Genomic DNA, 22,889 nt, shown 5'->3' on the forward strand with positions numbered 1-22,889 from the left:
GCACTGCATGTTTATATATATGTTTATATATATATATATATATATATATATATATATATATATATATATATATATATATATATATATATATATATGCACACACACACACACACACACACACACACACACACACACACACACACACACATATATGTATATATACATATATATTTTTTTTATTTATATATGTATCTATATGTTTCAACAAACACACACACACACACACATATATATATATATATATATATATATATATATATATATATATATATATGTATATATGTGTGTGTGTGAGTGTGTGTGTGTGTGTGTGTGTGTGTCTATATACAACACATGAATGATTCCACAGAGCTTTCTCCATAATTTTGTATGCTTCTATCGCATGATATGTTTGAAAAAAGCAACATTAATTCTCACAGCGCAGATGGTGTAGTGATACATTGTTCTGACTATAGTGTGCAGGGTTATGAGTTTGACACTTGAGACTGATGTTTTTTTTTTCATTAATGTTAAATGACCAGAAAGCATATGTTTGTTAAATCAGTGCCAATTTTCACAGCTCATATGGTGTAGTGGTTATGTTGCTGTTATTGTAGAACACAGCATTGCGGGTTGAAGACTTGGAGGGCTGAGTATTTTGTTGCTGGGCAGAACAAGGTCTGATGGATACATAGTGATTAAGGCACTTTTAAGTATTTGTAATCAGGTTTGTGTGATGCTAAGTGATGCCAAGCTACAGTTAATCAGATTTAGCTTCACTTTGCGCCGTTTATTCCGGATAATTTCTTTAAAAGAAAAGAAAAAGGTGCGATAGGAAAGTGGTGAAAAAAAGGGACACACAGAGGGAAGTACAGTATGAAAGGTAGCTAGGAATGTGCAGGGCGAGTGTAGGAAAGGTCCATAGCTGTCCATTTCTTCTACAGCAACAGCTGTTATTTTCTACAGAATTTGGAGGTGAATTTGGACTCTCAAACCCCTGATAGAGGGGTGAGGACAATAGTAATGTGTTGTACAGCCAGTTGGACTAGATTACATGTGCCCAGTGGACACGTGCGAAATAGACAGCCATGTATGGGGCATAATATTTTTGGGGGAACAGATGCCCTTTTTTTTTTTTTTTTAAGGTGAGAGTGGGATGTTGGGGAAGGATAGTAGGTATATTTGGGGAGATAAGTTGGGTAGGAAGACAGACAAGCTAGACAAGACAGCATACAGAGGTGGTATATGACACATGTGGGGGGTAAACACCATGGACAGGGAGGGTGGTTGGGAATCAGTTGCCCATGAGCCCCCAAATGGATACAGTGGGACTGAGGTCCCCACCCATGGGCAGTCACCACTGCACTTTCATGGACCCAAAGGTGGCTGTGTTGGGGGCTGAACAGGAGGGGTAGGCTGTCCCTCAAGATGCACCAGGCAGCCCTCAATCTGGTGCAGCTGTCCATCAAACTCTTTTTGAATGGTGCTACACACCAAACCCTGGACCTGGCTATGGGTGATGGTTTCTTGTCTGTGCCCGCTTCCAGTGGGGGAACTGACCCCCATCCCCTGAGGTGGTTCCACCCAAAGGTGGTGCAGGACCAGTGGACAAGGAGGTCCCAGGTTGGGTCCCAGATGTGCTTGGGCTCAGTGCTATGGCCAAATGAGGCAGGACAGATGGATCCTCTGAGATCTGCTTTCCCAGACGTGCTATGGTGTTGAGGTTTTACAAACTATGTTAGTTAGTCATGAAAAACACATTTCAAGATTAGTTATAACAGCATGCATGAGTGTTCCAACTGACCCCATAAAACAGATTTGAAACAGTTGCATAGCAAACAGAGCACTTGATATGGAACCACTGTAGGCATTATAATGGCATGCAAGTTACATTGATAGCAACAGGCCACCAATGATAGTATTTGAACGGGGAACATTAATAATCAAACTATTCAATATTTGTAGAAGAATAGGACACATGTCCTAACAGTAATTTGGAGAAAAACATACCCGTTGATTATGTGTATGAATTATTGTTGCAGATAGGGTGGGAGAGAGAGAGAGAGATATCAGTTAGCAACTGTATAGGCTTCAATTGTTCACAAATGTACTGATCATTACTCTGCTTATTACTCTCCAGGTTTGACCTCACTTTACATCTACCTATGGCCTGGGATTGGACAATGGAATGTTTGTACACAGTTTATTACTAAAGCCTTCTTAAAGCTAATACATACATTTCCTTACCTGGCAGACCTATGGAGGAAATATCTGTTAACAGTACCTGACTGTTTCTACACATAATCACATATTCAAGGTTACATATGTGACACTGACAGGGGTGCCCTGCACTCATGCTGTGTGTGTGTGCTACTGACATACTCTGCCTGGATTTCTATCTGTCACCCTGGGTATTGGCAGTGGTGATCACTAGCCATGACAGCATGACACTTGAGGGACATTTATCGGAAGAAACCACTTGGTGTATGTACTTATCTTGATGTCATTTGCAGCCTTGGCGTTGGACAGTGGAAATGTTGTAAGTGTATTAGTGCAGCCTTCATACAGCTAATAGAAACATTTCCCTACCTGGCAGACCTGTGGAGGAAATTTCTGTTAACACTACCTGACTGTGTCTACACATATTCACATATTCAAGGTTACATATGTGACACTGACAAGGGCGCTCTGCACTCATGGTGTGTGTGTGTGTGTGTGTGTGTGTGTGTGTGTGTGTGTGTGTGTGTGTGTGTGTGTGTGTGTGTGTGTGCGTGTGCATGTGCGTCTGTGTGCTACTGCTATACTCCGCCTAGATTTCTGTCACCCTGGGTATTGGTAGCAATGACCACTAGTTGTAACAGCATGACAAATGAGGGACATTTATCGGAAGAAACCACTTGGTGTATGTACTTATCTTGATGTCATTTGCAGCCTTGGTGTTGGACAGTGGAAGTGTTACACACAGTGTATTAGTACAACCTTCTTACAGCTAATAGAAACATTTCCTTAGCTGGCAGACCTGTGGAGGAAATTTCTAACACTGACTGTTTCTACACATATTCACATATTCTTGGGTGAAATTATGCATACAGCTTACTACCACTCCTGGGATTCAAACCATACCTGTTTGTGCAAAAAGGTACAACAAGGTTGTGTTTCATCACAATGCACTATTGATGAAGTGCTGTGTCTTACTTGACTGTTTTCTGTCTAATACTCTCTTTGTTGGACAATCTGAACTTGTAATTCTGACATTCATGCATGGTAGATAGTTCTTGTACTGTATAATAATACTTTGACATATTATAATCTGGAAAGCAATGGTTAACACAAAGCACTGCTGTAGGGGATACAGTATAATACTTTGCACATTACTATTCAGGGATCAGATCTTGGTGCATGGAACATTTCATATAGATGATCTCCTGTTTTACAGCTCAACAATCTTTGTCAGATGAGCCTCAATTAATTCATGCTGTCAGAGCCATAGTTGCTGTGCAGAACCTATACACATTTAGATTCATACCACTACATACCAAAGTAAACACAACAGTCTGGGTTTTTTTTTATTTTTATGTAGGGTACTGACACTTTTATTGATAGACATCCTATACATTACTATTACTCTGCTAACGTCTCATTTATTCATTACACACAGTACACATTTTAACCTACTGGCAGTTGACATTCTAGTCCTTTCTATTTATTTGCCCTGAATATTGTGAGTTAGATTTGTAGTCACCAGCCTCCCGGCGCAGCCTTAGCAACCTGCTGGAATAGGAATGTATGCTCGCTACACTCTCATCTCCAACTGTACAGGAGATAAAGAAACATTTAAGCATACCTATCAATCACATATGCAGGCTGAACTTTGGTAAATACTAATTGATACTGATACTTACACATTTCTGGGACATTCTGTTCCTGTGGGTCTTGAGTCCTCTAATCCAAGAGGTCCCTCTTCCTATGCTTGAGGTCAGCGAAATGGTGCCAGACCTGACCACCAATTAGAGGGATACCAGTAGCACTGCTGAGATCACATGTGAGATGGTCCCATGACTCCGCTTTGTATTGGGAGCCCTGGTACTGGCCCTGTAGCAGTCTTTCTTCATGGTCTTTCACTAGAAGTCCAACCATGACCCTGGACTCCTGAATGGCCCAGTGCTGCGCCCGAAAGCGTGATCCCTTTCCTACACCAGCCACAGTGCCTGCAAAGATGAGCTACAACTGGTTATGGCTGTATTCCCTCCTGTGAGGTTTAAATAGGGCCAAATTCCCACCCATTCTTGTCATTGGACCATTTTGAATATGCTGAGCTAAGCTAAGCAATGGGAAAACCCGCTTAGCTAAAGTTGGCAGTGCTTAAAGGGTTAGATGTTGGGCACTGCTTACCAATGCGCAAAGCCACTTAGCTTGGCTACTTATTGCTTAGCATTTACATTTCAGCAATGTTTACACAAGGTTAGCATAGCTGAGCATACTTAGCATTGCTCAGATTTCATTTTATAGAATATCAGGATTGTGGGATTTATTCATCATTACTGACATATTATAATTTTATGTTTACCTTCCATCACATCCCCCTATGTGCTTTCATTATTGTGTGACTATACTGTATGGGGCACTTGTGTTTATATGGGGGTTTCACATCTTTTCTAGACTGAAACCTCACTTTTGGACCTGCTACACTACCCTGGTTGACAAAAAAACAGTTGCTACATAATTTAAGTTTACAAAAATAATTTTAACACTAATTTCCCATAGAAAAATAAGTTGCCTGCCTTGGCACTCAAACCATTAGCATCTGTATGAAAAGCCAGGACTCTAACTACTACACTATCTCAGCTTGGACATTTTACCTCTATATTTGCATTTATCTCCTATGGGATGTTTATGCTATGGTAAGTGGAGGGCCATAATGTGCACACCCGCTTAGCTAAGCTGAAATATTCCTTAGCCTAGAAAAAAAAGTATATATCATTATGTTATATAAGTGAGTCTTGTGGTTTTCTGACAACTCAATAAGGACTGCAGTTGTGAAATAATGACATTCATTTGGCTTTCAGGCTTCTATCCTTCAGGGACTCCTGCTAATACATATCCTGCTTTCTATCAACCTTCTAAGTGTGTAAGGGCAATTTTTCAGACGTGTCCTTATTGTATTGTTTTTCTCCTAAATTATTTTTGCCTTTATCCACATGCACTGCTGTCATTGAATATTGGCATATATTTGCTTTCAGACTCATGCCCTTCAGTAATTCATGCTAATGCATGACCTGTTTTCTATCAACTTTCTAAGTTTAGTGGGCAATATGTGTGTTGTGTCCATTTTGTGGGATTTATCCCCCATTATTCATGCATTTGCACAAATGTCCTGCTTTAGCAGGTTGCAGAGGTGTCGTACGGCATTTTGGCAATGTAGGGGGTGTGTCACAGAACCTGTCACACACCCCCACAATTGCTTTCTTGCTGCCATGTTTATTTCAGTGTCTGTGGACACTGAAATGATCATTTATTTGATTTCAGTGTCCGCGGACACTGAAATACTGGCATAATATTAGAGTAAATCACTAATATTATGACAGATCAATTTAGAAAGTACCATACAGCACTTTCTGAGTGCAGAGGGCATGTTTAATGTCTGTGCACTACTTGGACATGCCCCCTGTACCCGTTCATGGTTCGTGTCCATATAGGTAGAACAGCACTGCACCTTCATGAATATGCAAGGTGCACTGCTGTGCTATATGGAGACAAACTACTCTGTGCAAGAATAATGTTATTCTTGCACAGAGTTTATTGAATCCAGGGGATAAACTTTCCATAATAGTCCCAATTACTGTGTTCATCTGTTTTGCTAGTCTTCTAAGATTTTGTGTCTTATTTACTTTCTGCAATCTGTTCCTTTCATCTATCTTAATGTCTATCTCGAATAAATCAAGTAGGTCTTCCTTTAGATACTTTTCTTGTTTACTGAGAGCATCTTCTTTGCTCTCGGTCTCCTTTTTTCTTTGCTTTGCAGTTCTAACTGAGCTTTCATACCAGACTCCTAAAGGAAGTTCCATAACATTACCCTGCAGTGTATCTTCCTCAGATGAACCTGCTTCCCCTGTTGCTCTTCCACCTTTGGACTCATTGACCCACTGTGCTATAAAATTGTCAGAGTTTCTACAACAAATTCTTCACTTTGCATATGGTATACCACATCACTTTCTATTTGTTTAATTTCTGCCTCACTAAATATTTTTCCAGTGACATTTCCCCTTTTCAATTTTATTTATTTATTTATTTATTTATTTATTTATTTATTTATTTTCATCATTGTGAAATTTGTCATGTATGGTTGCCTTTGTCTGTATTTATCTTCAGATATTTTTGGAGATGCATTTTTTGTATTGATTACATTGGCTTTCTCCTCTGCCTAGATGTGATGCTGTATCAGATCTCTTTTTCTTTCCCATGGCAATGCTTCTTTTTTACACCTTTCAATATCCTCCACTTTTGTTTCTTATTTTGTGTCACTTCCTGTGCTGCTGACTTTTCTACTCGGCCGAGTGTTTCCTCTAATAAGTAAAGTTTTGTTCTGAGCAAGTGACTTAAGGGTCTAGAGTTATTATCTGTGTTTTTTATCAGATTTTCTTGGATAAGTACTTTTATCTTTCCTCTAATTTCTCTTTTAATCTGGCAGTTGACTTAGAGAGTTAATGCTGTGAGGTGTAGTTCCCGTGGGCTTGGGTTTGATTCCCTCAGTCCTTATTCACCTGCTGTGTGACCTTAAGCAATTCTCTTAACCAGACAGAGTTTGAGGGCAACTGGTAATTGGGGATAGGTTCCTCAATGGTCCTCTGGACTGCAAGCCCAGTAATTAACTATGAATCTTTCTATATTTTATTTATTTGACATTTGTTGACCATGTTAGTCCAACTGAGCAAAAGCCCTTATTCAGTGGAGGACTGGGGAGAAAAGCTCCAGAATTAGTACAAACAAGTAGTTTAAAACATCCAAACTTGTATAAACTAATTATATAACAAGTATAGCAATTGAAGTGTACATACAAGTAGTATAAACAAATTCTAAGTGGTAACATTTGTACATCAGAAGTTATTTACAGATGTATACCATGGCACTTTGAGTGGTTTAATAGCAGAAACAAGAGTCTGACAGTAAAAACAAATCCAGGATGTTGTCATTTATACATCAGAAGTTATATACAAGCATATGCCACTAAATTTTGAGTGTTACAGTAGCAAATATATTTGCCTAACAGTATCAGAAGTTGTAGACAGAGCTCAAAATAACAGAAAATTTGGTATACATTCCTTTCCTCAAAATACATTTTGGCAATTGTACAGTTAAGCAACTTTAAATGTCAAATCATAACACTCCGAACATACTGAGATTTCGAAACTGGTACTCTCGAAAATGAGATTCAACCATTTCCGAAACTGAAATATTTACATACAGCATTATGCAGGGGGGGAAGCCCCCTGCACCCCCCACAACCCCCCTACTTTAATATGCAAACTCCGAGATTGCACTACAGTGAGGGAAAGGAGTCATTTCCCGATCCCCGCTATAGTGCGATCTTCACCCAAAATGCCAACTTAAAGTGAGCGAATGTCAATGTGCATTCACTCATTTGAAATTTGCACCTTTTTTTCGGCATTCAGGAAATCTGGAGGTTGTACTTTCACATTTTTGCGACTTGTACAACCTTCGTATGATGTAATGAATGTATACCGAAAAATTCATATAGTACTAGGAAAGGAGGAATAAGTGGTTAGGTGAGTAGAGACCAGAAAGTAGAAGATGAAGTTATTGTAAGTCTAATAGGAGTAGGAGGTGGAAATTCAAAGCAATAAGTGGTCATGAGAGGAAGTAGAGGAAGATAGATGAGAAGAAAGAACTGAGGGAAATAGGAGTCTGTTATGGTGGGTGGGTACAGTGACAGATCCACGTACTGTATAGAAGGTTTTTGAGAGCAGTCTTGAAACTCTGTGGGTGAGTAATATTTCTGATGTGTAATGGGAGTTTAGTGAGGAGGTTTTGTTCAGAACTTCTGAGAGCTCTAGGGGGGTATAGTAGGAGACTAGGATTATCAGGTCAGGTCAAGAGGAGGGCTGGTACAGAATAGAATGTATGATCTGAAGCTGAGAGAGAAGTTGGTGGGGATATTCTAACCAGTTTAGGCTTTTGAGGGCAAGGCAGCAGTGGGACTGGTAGGTTTGACCTGCTGCAAGTAGATTATAGTTTAGACAGGAGAGAAGATTGTAGGTTTGTGAGGATTTGAGAGCCATAGAAGAGGCTTGGAAGGAGGTAAGCATGAGATAGAGAGATTTTGGAGCTGGTGGTGAGAAATTTTTTTATTACGATACAGAAGTCTGATTTTTTGGTGTTTTTTTAATGTTATAGGTGACATGTAGATCAAATTTGAGTTGGTCCTCTATAATGACCCCCAGAAGCTTGGTGTGAGACTCAACTAAGGTAGGTGTATTGTTTAGGGAACAGATAGAGAAGGAAGATTTGAGATGGTTCAGGGTTTTGGGAGTGAAAAGCAGGAGTTTTTTTGGGGGGGCTAAGAATCAGCCGATTCTGGGTGAACCAGTTTTTGATTGATAGGAAGGATTTTTGTGTGAGAGTCTTTAAGTCAGAGAGGGAGTCAGTTATGGTAATGACAGTGGAATCATCAGCATATTGTACAAGAAATGACTGAGGACAGGACATATACAAGTGATTGGTAAAAATATTTATCAGAAGAGAGCCTAGGATAGACCCTTGGGGTACTCCCATTGTGATAGGTAAGGCAGGTGATGTAGTATTGAGCCATCTAACAGACCATTGCTGATCTGACAAGTAACTTGAAAACCAGGAGATGGTTGAAGGAGACTGAGATCAGACAGTTTTGACAAAAGGAGAGGGTGGAACATAATGTCAAAGGCTTTAGAAAAGTCAAGGAATAGGGTGGAAACAAGTTTGTTATTGCCCCAAGCTTGAAAAATAGAGTTAATGAAAGATATAAGAGCAGTTGATGTGCTGTGTTTTGGACAAAAGCCATATTGTGTCGGGGTAAGTAAGTTTTCTTGTAGGAGGTGGTATAGTATTTGCTCATGGACACATTATAAGACTTTGGAGAGAGGTGAAAGAATAGCAATAGGTCTAAAGCTGCAAACTCAAAAGAGTTTCCACCTTTGTGAATGGGAATGGTGTACATTTTGTTCCAGACTGTGGGAACTTTAGCTCCTGTAAGAGAACAGTTAATGAGAATAGAGATGGGAAGTGCAGCCTTACAGAGAAAGAGTGGAGGGAGATTGTCCATGGAGGGAGAACAGGGCTTTAGCTTGCTAAACAGGGATTTGATGTAGTTGGTAGATACAGTTTTCAGTGAGAAGACAAAATAGGGATTGGGGGAAATTGGTGGGTCTAGGGAGGTGGTGACATTAGTACTGAAGTTTGATTGAGGAGATAGTTTACTGATGGTTTCAATGAAGTAGGTTTTGAAATTATTTGCTGCTTCTTGAGGGGTGTTGTTCAGACTAGGATTAGGGGATGTGGGGTTGCCTGGGTGCAGAATATGGTTCATGGAGTTCCAAAATTTCTTAGGGTTTGATGAGAGAGTGCATGTAGGATTGTTGTAGAAGTTTTTCTTCTCATTAGTGATGTGTTTCTTTGTTAGGTTGCTGAGTTCCTTGTAGTGTTGGAGGTGGGTGGGGAGTTTAGTTTTAGACCAGATTTTCCAAGCTTTATCTCTTCTGAGCATTAGAGTGTCAGTGGATTGAGTAAGGCAGGGAGATATGAGCGATTTGACTCTAACTGTGCAAAGGGTGGCGAGGAAGTTGAGAATGTTGAGAAGTATAGAAACATTTTTAAGAACAGCATTGTCAAGTGGAAGATGATAGAAGAAGGACCAGTTTATAGCTGAGAGATGGTTGTTGTGGATGTCAGGTTGTAAATTGGTGAGTTTATGACACTCTATGTACATATAAGGGCAGTTTAGATGGGGGAAATATCTGACAACCTTGACTGGGCAGTGATCACTGAGAGAGTCAGGGGGTGTTTCTGGAGAATGATATTTCTGAGGATTTGAGACAAGTATCCAGTCCAGAATGGAAGACAAGTTAGTGGGTTTGCTAGTGTAAGTGGGGGTGGAGATTAGCTGGGATAAAACATATAGATGTATGTGTGTGCTATGATTGTCAGTGAAAACTGATAGCCAGTTGATGTTTACATCTGCCATGACAGTGGTCTCATTAGGCAAGTGTTGAGAAATCTAGGAGAAGTTATTGTCAAGTATGGGAATATTATCCCCTGGGGGTATGTAGATGGCAACAATAATGAAGAAGGTGTGTTCATTGATTTTGCAGTTGGCAAGAAGTAATTCTGCTGGAGACTCTATGGGGGTGTGAGTATCTAGGGGGTAATGGTTAGGTGGTTGGAAAACATGATGGCAACTCTCCCGCCCTTTTTCTTGGTGTGGTCTAGATGTAGGATGTTATAATCTGGGGATAGGAATTGTTTGTCAGGGATGTGGCGTTTGAGCCAGGTTTCAGTGAGAGTGATGATATCTGGGGAGTATTGGGAGTTCCAGGCATGGAATTCACTAACTTTGTTATGTCAGCTTCTGATGTTGATGGAGAATAAAGTTAATTGTTTTTTGAGGAGAATGAATATGTGGAGCAGTTGAGTTAGTGAGTTTGTTGTTGGAATGGAGAGAGCTGTGAGGTCCTGGGTTGGGATGTACATCTCCCGCTAGTAGACGATTGGATAGTATAAGTAAAGAGTTGTATGATGTGTAGAGATAGAGGTAGCTTTTTAAGCTTTTTCTAAGGGTTAAGCTTTTTCTAAGGGTTAGAGGGGAAGATGGATGAAGGGGAATGATGTGGTGGTATTAGCGGAGTATGGTAGGAGGAGAGATTGTACTGGAGAGTGAGAGTGGCAATAGAGCAGAGGGCAAATAATGTTCTGCTAAGTAGCATAGCTAGGAATGGGATAGAGTGGAAAGGAAAAGTGAATGCAGAGTAGGGTAGTCAAAAATACCAGAGAGTTGAGTTAGATAGATCCAATAAGCTGACTAGTGTATTAGTAGGCTATGTAAGGTGATTTATCAGGATTATATTCAAGCTAAAGTAAGGTAAGTTCAAATTGAAATAAGATATGTTCGAGTTGAGAATAAGGTGAAGAGAACAGAGTGTTATAGGAGGTAGTGGTGAGTAGTTAGGAGATTTTTCAAGTCCCTGGAATATAGTAGTGGAGGTGTGACTATATTAAGTAGAAGAGATCAGAAGGAATTGGAGGAGTGTTAAGGATAGTCAGGTCATATAAGAAATGAGACTATAGGAGCAGAGAATGAGTGATGTAAAAATAGAGAAAGTGTAAGATTAGGGGAGGGGATTGGGGTTTATGAAGGAGTGGTCAGATGTGAAGGGGGGAGTAATTAGGAAGTAAAGTATGGTAAGTAAATGTGTAGGGGTTAAGAGGAGCACTGATTGGAGCAAAGTATGTGGGAGTGAGAGGGGTGGGAGTGGGAGTGGTGAAAGGGGTCAGTTATAAATGATATGATATGGGTTGGGTGAGAATGAGGGTAGGATAGGGGAGTGGAGTGAGCCCAAGTGTAGTAAGGGTGAACAGAGTGGGCTGAGCCAGATTCAGCAAGTGTGCAAGAGTGAAAGGAGACAATCGCTTTAGAAAATTGGCCAGGTAGAGAGTGGACTTTACCTTATGCAAGAGGGCAGAGAGAGAGAGGAAAGAGAAGAAATTTAACAGGATATATTCTGCGGGAGAGGAAAGCTGACACTGGGAGGGGGAGTCACAGAGTTGGATATACACAGTTGAAGGAGGTAAGAGACTAAGGGGTGAGACACTCAAAATGGATAGAAGAGTATATTGATGAATAGGACAGGATTAAAGGAAGAGGGGAAGGATAGATTAATTAAGGAGTGGTATCAAAAAAGAGCAAAGGATGTCAGAAAGAAGGGTTAGGGAAAATAGACTGCATACCGGAGGGGATGGAACAAGTTTGGGCTGGTGAGAGTGAGATAGTGGGATGGAGGTGATGTGCAGAAGCAGCTTCAGGGAGGTAAAACTATTAAAAACAAGGAGTAGGGAGTTAACACTGTACATTCAATACTAGCACAGAGGAAATTTGTATGTAGAGGTTTTTCAGCTGGAAAGATGACTTCCCTTGTGTCTTGGAGTGGAGGTTAATTTGTAGAAGCATAAGTGGGGCTCATTGACAGTAATACTACAAAAGTAATTTGTATGCAGATGTTCTTCAGCTGGAAAGATGTCTTCCCTTGGGTCTTGGAGTGGAGATTCATTTATAGAAGCATAAGTAGGGCTATTTGACAGTAATAGTACAAAGGTAATTTGTATGCAGAGGTTCTTCAGCTGGAAAGAGGTATTCTCTTGTGTCTTGGAGTGGAGGTTAATTTGTAGAAGCATAAGTGGGGCTCTTTGGCAGTAATAGTACAAAGGTAATTTGTATGCAGATGTTCTTCAGATGGAGGGGTGTCTTCCTTTGTGTCTTGAAGTTGAGGTGAAATTGTAGTGGTGTAATTGGGGCTGTTAGACCTTACAGCTGTCTGCACATCACCAGAAAGGAGTATGATTTCAGAAGGACAAATATGGCAAGAAAAGGATATATTTCCTCTGTCTGGATTTTTTTAAACAAAATAATAACAATATATAATCTTTTCCTCATTTTCAGCAGTGCACATTACTGTCTCTATGCTTCTTACTTGACCAGACAGAATATGGTAATGGAGATGTATATGCTGACCAAGGAACTCTTTATATGCCAAGGGTATGACATCAGTTATGTCACTGCTTTAAAGTCAGTAGAAGACATTAGTCTACATTCTTGAAAATAGTGGATTAGTTCAAAGATTTAATAAAATACTGAAATCCATGCTGAGAAAACTAGCTGATGTTGATTAAAAGGGAACCATATGAAATGTCAAGACACACTTACGGAGTCCCAAAATGCGAAGACAAAATGACCAAAAGATTGGACTTACATATACTAAGTCTGAGATGCCATTTCTCAGAATATTCCCTTTTATCTGGGATATTGTGATCTTGGAGTTGGTATATATACGTTCAAGGGGTGTGGGGCACTTGCTCCCCTGCAAAAAGAAGTTAAAAGAACAACATTTTTTGATATTCACTCTTCTTCTGTGTTTTGGTATTTTTTTTTTCTGCTTATCAGCACTCGACATTTCAAGTGTTGACATTTCAATAAGGAGCATATTAAAAATGGTTAAAAGTGGTACTGTTTTTTACCGTTTCTTACTGTTTCCACTCAGGGATATACATGCAGCAACCTTCTGAACAGATTTACTAAATTTTTACTTTCATACTGAAGATATCTCAAATGGTTGCTTGACACTGCTAAGAAAACCTAAGAAGAGGAAAAGATATTTAAAAGTGTGATAGAAACTACGCTAAATTTGGTGATGTGTATAGAAACACATACATAGAATCCAGAATATGCAACAATGAGCTTATAATAAAAATATCCATCATAGAGAATTTAACTGTGGAGATCAGGTTCTATTGTTAGTACCTTCCAAAGAAAAGAAATGCAATTAACTTTCAATTTAGACAGAAAGAAAAGACAATGCTAGACCAAATGTATCACATTATTTTACTGAAGCCTTAGAAGGATGCAGAAAATTCTGCTGAGAGCCTCTAAATTGACGTTCCTACAGCAGAGACTGATATTGACTAGTTGAAGTACAGCTAAAGGAATCTTGTCAAAACTACAAAGGCAGTGAGAGAAGTTTTGAAAAGAAATAAAAGAGTGTTCACAGAAATACCTGCAGAACTAAATTAAAAGACCATACTATAGAAATAACACCTGGAATTCAGCTTAGAATAAGATATTATAGAGAACAGAAACAATTATTATGAGAAGTTCAAAAAAAATGTTAAAAGTAGGCATGATAGCAGAATCACAACATGAATGATGCAGCCCAAAAGTGCTAGACTCCAACCCTGATGGACATATCAGATTTTGCAGTGACTTTCAGAAAATGAGAAGCATTTCACATTTTGACAGCTGTCCCATGCCCAGAACTGATGAGATGATAGAGATCTCTAGGAAGGCTAAAAACTTGACAGCAGTAGACTTGATAATGGCAGATACCACCCAGAGACACAGCTGAAGGAACAGAATAAGTTTTGAAATCCATGATGGTCTATTTCAGTACACAGTGTTACTCTATGGCCAACATGGAGCCACAGTCACCTGTCATGGACTAATGGATAAAATATCAAAGCCCCTCTTCTAACATGGTGGCATACCTGGATAACATGGTCATTTATTCTAACCACTAGGACTCTCACTTACCTAAAGTGTAGGCTGTTCTGGAATTCACATGACAGCTAGGCTTGACCACACTTTCTAAGAAAAGCAGAATGAGTATATGGTGAAAGCTACGTAATTAGGGTACCTTATAGGAAGAAGAGTGGTGAGATCACAGCTAGAAAAAACAGAGGTTATAAAAACTGGAATCCATCATCTGCTAAGGGATACTGAAGACATTTTTTGGATTAACCAGTTATTACAGAAAATTTGTGCCTAATCTGGTGACTATTGTCTGCATGCTGGCAGCACTCACAAAGGAAAAAGCTCCTGCAAATAAATAATGGTCTCTTGAGACAGACAGAGCCTTTGATGAATTGAAAAGGATCAATTTTTCTAAGCCTGTGCTAGTGTGTCATTTAGTAATGCATTTGCCATAGATACCAATGTGTCAGACATATTTTAGAGGAGACAGTACTATCCCAAGATGAGGGGTACCCATTGTGCTGTATCAGTTAGAAGATGAGGAATGTAAAAAAGTGATATTCAGACTTTCAAAATGTGTCTAGCTATAAAGTGGACTTTTGCTGCTTAAACACACACACACACACACACACACACACACACACACACATATATATATATATATATATATATATATATATATATATATATATTGTTTTTTTTTTTCATGTAGGCACTTCAGTTTGATAACAAATCATGCCACTGTGCAGTGGTTAAGTAAGCAAAATAATATGAGAGTATTTTCTCAGTAATTAGCATAAACTCTTAATTGCCAAGTGCTGTGATATAACATTGAGTGGCTTGGAGAGCTAAATTCGGGAATTTAGTTCCTCAAATGGATAACCACTCAATGAATACCTGCATTTGAAGGAAGAACTGGAAATGTGTAGTGGCAGAGTCCATTCCGGGATGATCTGTAGAGTGGTCCTTGTGGAAATAACAGAAGTGTCAGGATCTTATGTCTGATGTACAGTAATTGCACATATAAACATATGGCAGCACATAGTAACGGAAAAGTAGTTGCTGTAGGGAGGTTTCACAAACATGATGTTGAAAAGGTTGGACACATGGTTTTAGAATCACAACTGCAGCTGAAAGGTAAAAAACAATGAAGGTATGATTCTTTTAAATGGGACAACTTGGGTGAAGCCTCCAGAGTGCATATGAATGATACAAATCATACGCTACTGAGCACCTAATCGTCATATTCAGCAACAGCATATAACATGGATGTTGTAGAAGCATGCTTATAATTGGCAAAGCTGGCTCTGTGATATAGAGGGATGAAGGCCTGGCAATTCAGGATTGATTAGTTACCTGGGACTGCTGACTGGGGAAGATGCAAGTGACCAACTCCTTCTGGCTTTGCCATCTGGATGGTATAAGAATGCAACTTAGTCCAGTGAAATACTGACAAACAGAGGAAGCAGGATGGTGTAGAAAATTCTAAGTAATGACATGCGCAAGTATACCTACAAAGTAATATGCATACTGAAGTACGAAACCATATGAGCCGAAGCAGGTATGTGCAGTGACCAGGCAAAGTGAACATTTACACTTGCCAGAGTTACTGTTTAGGGGATCAATGGCTATATAAAAACCCTAATAGCTGATAGAATTATGTGGTCTCATCATGTGTCAGAATATGAGGAACTTGATGGTCAACAAGCACCAGGGACAAAAATAATATATTACAAAACTATACAAAAGGATTTCCTCACTTTCAAATGATATGTTTGTCAATACTATGGCACTGTGTAGATGGAAGCCAGCTGAAGTCACCACTAGAAATCTCTGTGCTTGCCTCTGACTTCATTTTTAATATTTAATTAATAAGGATTTTTAGTAAAAGTTGCACATATTATTTGCATCATTCTGCACTCTTGTGATTTTCTTTAAACATTAAACATGCATATACACAGTTGACATGTAAAGTGCTGGTAAAACTAAATAAGTTCTGTATTGCTGAAAACTAAAGTCATACTCTTGCTACACTGCATTCAGGTAAATACAGTTTGATTATATAAATATGGATTTTTTTCTAAATTATATATGTCAGTTTCTCAAATAAGTACTAATCTAAGGATACAATCAAAAAAGTGTCTATTTGACAGTTCTGGCTAAATAAGTCTGACAATAACAATAACTGCTTTTGAAGGAGATTGTCAGCATTTTACCATTTAGCAGAGAGTATGTTGATGACTGTCAAATATCACTTCATATCTTTTCCTTTTCAAAGTCACAAGCTACATCCAAAACACCATTTTGTATTGCTGTGAAAGATAATTGCCTTTGTCTTTTTACCTTCCAGTATTTTGAAAAGTAACTTAAAAGTAGGTCTCAGCAGGGAATTTAACTCTATTCAAAAATGACCCTCCTTTGTGCCTAGAGTATCCTTATGTTTGATATGAGGTACTGTATGTATCACTTTGTATAAGCTAGTTGTTTTCTTAGTCAATTTCCTTTTGCAATTTGTTTGAATAATGGTTTCTTGTTTACTAGAAAACTTTCATTTTAAAAACATCTGCACTACTATTTATTTATTTTGTTTTATTATTTTTTTGAGAGTGAGATATAATTGTAAATGTAGGTTGTTTACTTAAACCTCATAAAGCTTTTTTGCTCTATTGTTATTTCTGTCTTTCCAAATAATGCACTTAAAAAGAAGAAAAATATTGATATATTCTAACTTTCCATGTCCACGGAACATGATTATTTGTTAGCATAGCACCTACAGTTTCAGTCCCCCGGATTTACTATTCTTCCATGCAGGACTAGCTTAGTCCTGCATGGACACGGCCGTTTAGAAGCAAGACGACAGCGTGCCATGCATATTAATGAAGGTGCACTGTCTAAGCTCTTAAGTTTACATGGAGCATGTAAGAGTGGGGGCATGTCTGAGAACAGAGTTCTCAGAATATACATGCCCCTGTAGAGAAGAACAGCAGAAAGTCCTAACAGAATGAGTGAGACAGCTCATAGGTGTACACATACCACCAGCAACATCCCCCCACATGTACAAGAGCAATAGTTAACACAAAAAATATAAAGATACTTTACTTTTATGAAACAGATTAAATTTAACCGTAGGTGCACGGGTTTGCCAATTGCTTAGCTTTGGTTAATGCAGCTTAAATGACAGAAGAGGATAAACAGCAAGATATATGCAAATAAAGCAGTATAGCAATAGCGTAGTGGGCAGAGCATTCGCCTTACCAGCAGTCATTCCCACTTCAACTCCCACTGCAGAAAATTCCATTTTCCATGTCAAATCACTTTATGACCAATATGTTTAGTTGCATAACCTACTAAATAACAACGTCTTCTGTGGAGACATGCGTGAATGGGCATACATTCGTTGAAGGTTGTGCGTCAGGGCTGGTAACTCGGCATGCAAAAATCAACTACCAATCATTAGCGGACCTGAGTTCCACTGTGGCGACCCCTAACCGGAAAAAGCCAAAAGACACAAACAAACCTACTAAATAACATATATTTGTGAACTGGAGTACTGCATTAAACGCAGATATGAGGTGTCAGTGTCATAATGTTGCAAAGTCCAGAGATAATCACATGTGCCATACAGTATATGTACACAGGAATCAGGGATACAAATGGAAGGTAAAATGTGTAATGAATGATAACTCCATACAGCTTCCAAATCCCCCATCTTCCCAAGAACCATTAGACATTACTGTCTAAATTAGTGCAGTGGTAAGCAGGAGTAAACACTAGTAAGCAAGTGTAACCACTATTAAGCAGTAGTAAGCATATGTAAGCAGTAGTAAGTGGGTTTAAGCCCGTTTGAACGGGGGTAAGCAATGCACACAGGCTAAGCAATATTGAACCTAGCTCTCTGTAAGCATATTTATTGGGAGGTTAACATTGCTTACCCTCATGTAAATCCGCGTAAACCTGCTTACAAGTGCTTAAAAGTGCCTTAATCACTCTGTATGCAACAGCCGCTGTTCTGGCCAGAAACAAAATAAACAGCCTTTGCAGGTCTTGATCCCAGGACCCTGTACATTATATGCAAAGTAGTTAACCACTAAGCCATCACAGCAGTACATAAAACTGAGGTATCTCCAAACAAATCCCCACTATAGTAAAATCAAACTGAACATGTGAAAGGAATTTATATGCAGTCTTATGTTCTATAAGACACTACATATGTGAACTGGAGTACTGCAGTAAGCCCAGATGTGAGGTGTAATTGTAATAAACTGCTAAAGTCCCCTAATAAACACAAGGACCCCATACAGTGTACGTACACATGAATCATGGATACCAGACATATATATACATATATATATATATATATATATATATATATATATATATATATATATCATGTAATGAATAATAAATCAATGCCAAAAAGCAAATATAATGCAAATTAAATATTAAGCAGCACTAAGCATTACACAGGCCAGCTTAGTAGGTGTAAGCAATGTGTAGGTCAGCTTACTCAATTTGCCCGTTGGTCTACCCCTTTAAACAATGCCAACCTTAGGTAAGCAGGTTTGCCCATAGCTTAGCCTTTTCAAAACTGTCCAATCATGGCTAAGTGCAGGAAATCAGCCCTATTTAAACCCAGCAGGCGGGAATACATCTCATAACTGGTTGTAGCTTCCCCTTGCAGGCACCATGTCTGGAATGGGAGAGGGTGTGCACTTTCGGGCACAGCGCTGGGGCATCCAGGAGCCCAGAGTCATGGCACGACTCCTTGTCAAAGACCATGAGCAGAGGCTGCGGCAGGGCCAGTATCAGGGTTCCCAATATAAAGTGGAAGCCCAGGACCGTCTCACCCATGATCTCCCCAGTGCCACTGGCATACCCCGAACTGGTGAGCATGTCAGGCATCACTATGCTGACCTGAAGCAGCAAAAGGGTGATCTCTTGGATCATTGGATCCAAGAGGCTAGGAGGACAGGAGAGGTCCCAGAAGTGTGTAAGTATCAATCTACTACCTGTGTAATAATTGCCAGCTCATGTATATTATGGCTAGATATGGCTAAATATTCCTCTTATGTCCTTCACAGAGGCAGGTGAGTGGGTTGCGAACCAGGAAGCCCATGGATGTCACTTGGAGAGGTTGTGAAGCGAGGCAGGTTAGTAATACTCTTGCATGTACTGTCATAGGAAATAAATCTAAAAGTATTAGTAATTTAATTGCCTGTATAATACCTGTATTGTTTAAGGCAAGTACTGCATACACCAGAGAATATGGCAGGAAGAGTCTCATATAGGTTGTATGTAAATAAAAGCATAATAGCCTGACAATGAAGGTCTAACTGCTGGACTGCATGTGTTTTCTCTGGTATCATAGGGAAATGTAGATTTACAATCACTTAATAATGCTGTTGTATTACGCAGTTACCCACACTGTGCAACATAAATAAAAAATGTATAGGAATGTCTGCATATGACTGGTGTAATCCCCAGAGGTAATTTAGTACAACAGAGAGAGACATAGACAGAAAACAGTGAAAAGACAACCAACAAAATCCAAATAACACATGCAACTGAGACGTGAACTGTTGTATTTTTAACACACACAGCCATGGTTCGAATCCTGGGAGTGGTAGTAGTCTGCATACAAAATCATACCCCACATCTGTACAGATATGTCCAGAATGTCCAGTAAAGTGGCCGATATCTGCTGCCTGTCACTCTGTCCCCCTGGGAAATCAGGTGGATGATCCCAGATGTATAGGCTGCAAACTAGAAATACAACTGATTGTCACACATATATAAGAACAAACCTGTCACTCTAGCAAATCCCCAAACTGTTATGAGAGTAATAAGCCAAGTATGTCCCATCTACACCCCCATGTTGTCAAGCTGTGACCAGAGTGTGTACAGTAACAGAGTGAGATGTAAGGGCATAATACTAATGTAAAATCTGGCACTTTATGTGGCAACATTCAGGTAGTGCTAGCAAACATTGCTCCCACAGGTCTATCAGATAGAAACTTGTTGTTGTTGTGTCTTTCGGCTTATTAGGGGTCACCACAGTGGAACTCCGGTCCGCTAATGATTGGCAATAGATTTTTACGTGCCGAGTTGCCGGCCCTGACGCACAAACTTCAACGAAGGTATGCCCATTCATGCATGTCTCTACACAGAAGATGCACTAGCTGAGAATCAAACAGGACAATGTCTTACTGTGAGGTGACAATGCTACCGCAGCACCACCACCGCAGTAGGTCCATCAGATACAAACACAATACCAGAGTAAACAGTACCAGTACAGGGTATCAATCTTTTATTTCTAGGCAGTTTTTGTATAGGTAAATCAGATACAAACACTGCCTAGAAATAAAAGATTGATACCCTGTACTGGTACTGTTTACTCTGGTATTGTATGGCAATGTGAGTGTTGCAGTTGCTCTGAAAAATAAGATATCACTCATCACTGTCATCCATACTGTGCTACATAATATAACTGTCTAGAAATCCTGTATAAGAGTGTTGTAAGTCATTAAAGGTTGAAGAGGGCAATAGTGTACATATGTCCCGGTTCAAATGCATGTAGTCAAGACATGGCCAGAGTCTGTGCAAAAAGAGATGGACAGGTATGTACATAACATCAACCTGGAATCTGGGAGTATGTGTAGAAACAGTGTTAACAAACAATTCCTCCACAGGTATACCAGGTAAGATGGGTATACTGCAGGTAAAACCAGTTCATGTATATAGTTGTCGACAGCCATATCACTGTCCAAACTAAGGCAATAGGGTAGTGTAGTAATACTTATAAGGTACAGATAACAACACTGACTAGGAAAGTAATGCGAACTACCGGAATATACCAGTTAATTGACATTGCCCCCCCCCGCCCCCAACATATCTGCAACAATAAACTAAATACCCAACTCAATTGGTACATGATGACTTCACTGTAATGTTGGGACATATGTCCTATTGTTTGATAATTATTTAATTCTGTTTCTATGCATGTGCTATGTTAAAATACTCCAAAATTGATGGCATGGTGCCATCAATGTACCTGCATGCTGTTGTAATTACCACTGTGGTCCTATATATGCATATGTTCTGTTTGCTATGCAACTGATCCATATCTGGTGTCTGGATTAATGGGAATATCTATGCATGCTGTTATACCTAATCCTGGAATGTGTTGGCTATTACTAACCCACATATGTTGATAAAACATAAACACCATAGCAAATATTGGAGTGCGGGTCAAAGCGGACACACCTGCCCCACCTCAGCTGGCTGTGGCACCAGGCACCAGCATGTCTGGGGCCCAACCTGGGACCTCCTTGTCTGTTGGTCCTGCACTACTTTTGGGTGGAACCACCTCAGGGGATGGGGCTCGCTCCCCCCCCAGGGAGCGGGCACGGACAGGAACCTGTCACCCATCGCCAAGTCCAGATCGTGGTGCATAGTGAGCTCCGCAGGGAGGTCGAAGATCTGCTATGCCAGCTCGAGGGCCATGTGTCATGACTAGAGGGTCTGCCTGGCTCTCTGACTCAGCCCCCTGCACAGCCACCTTCGGGGCAGTGAAGGTGCAGTGGTGACTGCCCATGGGTGGGGACCTCAGTCCCACTGTTTCTGCTAGGGGGCTCATGGGTTTCTGATTTCCCAACACCCTTCCCCATCAAGGTGTGTACCACCCACATGTGTCATATACTGCCCCTGTATGCATCCTGTTTGTTTTCTCTCAGGGGTTTGAGTGTCCAAATCGACTTCCAAATTCAGTGTATATGCACAGCTGTTGCTATAGAAAAAATGGGCAGCTATGGACCTTCCCTACACCCTTCCTGCACATCCCTAGCTATTTTCCCTACTGTCTGTCCGTCTCTGTGCCCCTTTTTCACCATTTTCCTATCAACCCTTTTTTATTTTCTTTTAAAGAACTTAGCGCGGGGAGGTAAGAGGGAGTAAGCACTTTTAAGCAGCAGTAAGTGGGTTTCAGCTTGTTTGCATGGGGGTAAGCAATGCCTTTACAGGATAAGCAATTTAGAAGCTAAATCAGTATAAGAAACTGTAACCGGAAGTTAGCAGTCCTTACCACCGCGCAAACCCGCTTACACCTGCTTAAAAGTGCCTTAATCACTCTGTATCCAGTGGCCCTTGTTTTGCCCAGCAACAAAATAATCAGCCCTTGCAAGGCTCGAACACAGGACCCTGCACACCATAGCCAAAGTGATTTATCACTAAGCATTGTCAAATATACATAACCCTGATGTTTTCACAAACATACCATACAGCCCAATCATTCAACAGTGGAAGAAATGTATTTAAACATGTACATGTATGTGTGTGTATATATATTTATATCTAAATAGTTATAACATATCTATATATGTAGATACAGATATAGCTATATATAACTATATACATATATATATATATATATATATATATATATATATATATATATATATACACACACATTTGCATACATCTATAGATATATATGTCTATGTATATATATATATATATATATATATATATATATATATATGTGTGTGTGTGTGTGTGTGTGTGTGTGTGTAAATATATATCTATATATGTATATACAGACATATATCTATAGTTATAAAAGAGAACA

The sequence above is a fragment of the Protopterus annectens genome, chromosome 3.part1 (assembly GCF_019279795.1).
Source record: "Protopterus annectens isolate FY-2018-M chromosome 3.part1, PAN1.0, whole genome shotgun sequence".
NCBI lineage: Eukaryota > Metazoa > Chordata > Ceratodontiformes > Protopteridae > Protopterus > Protopterus annectens.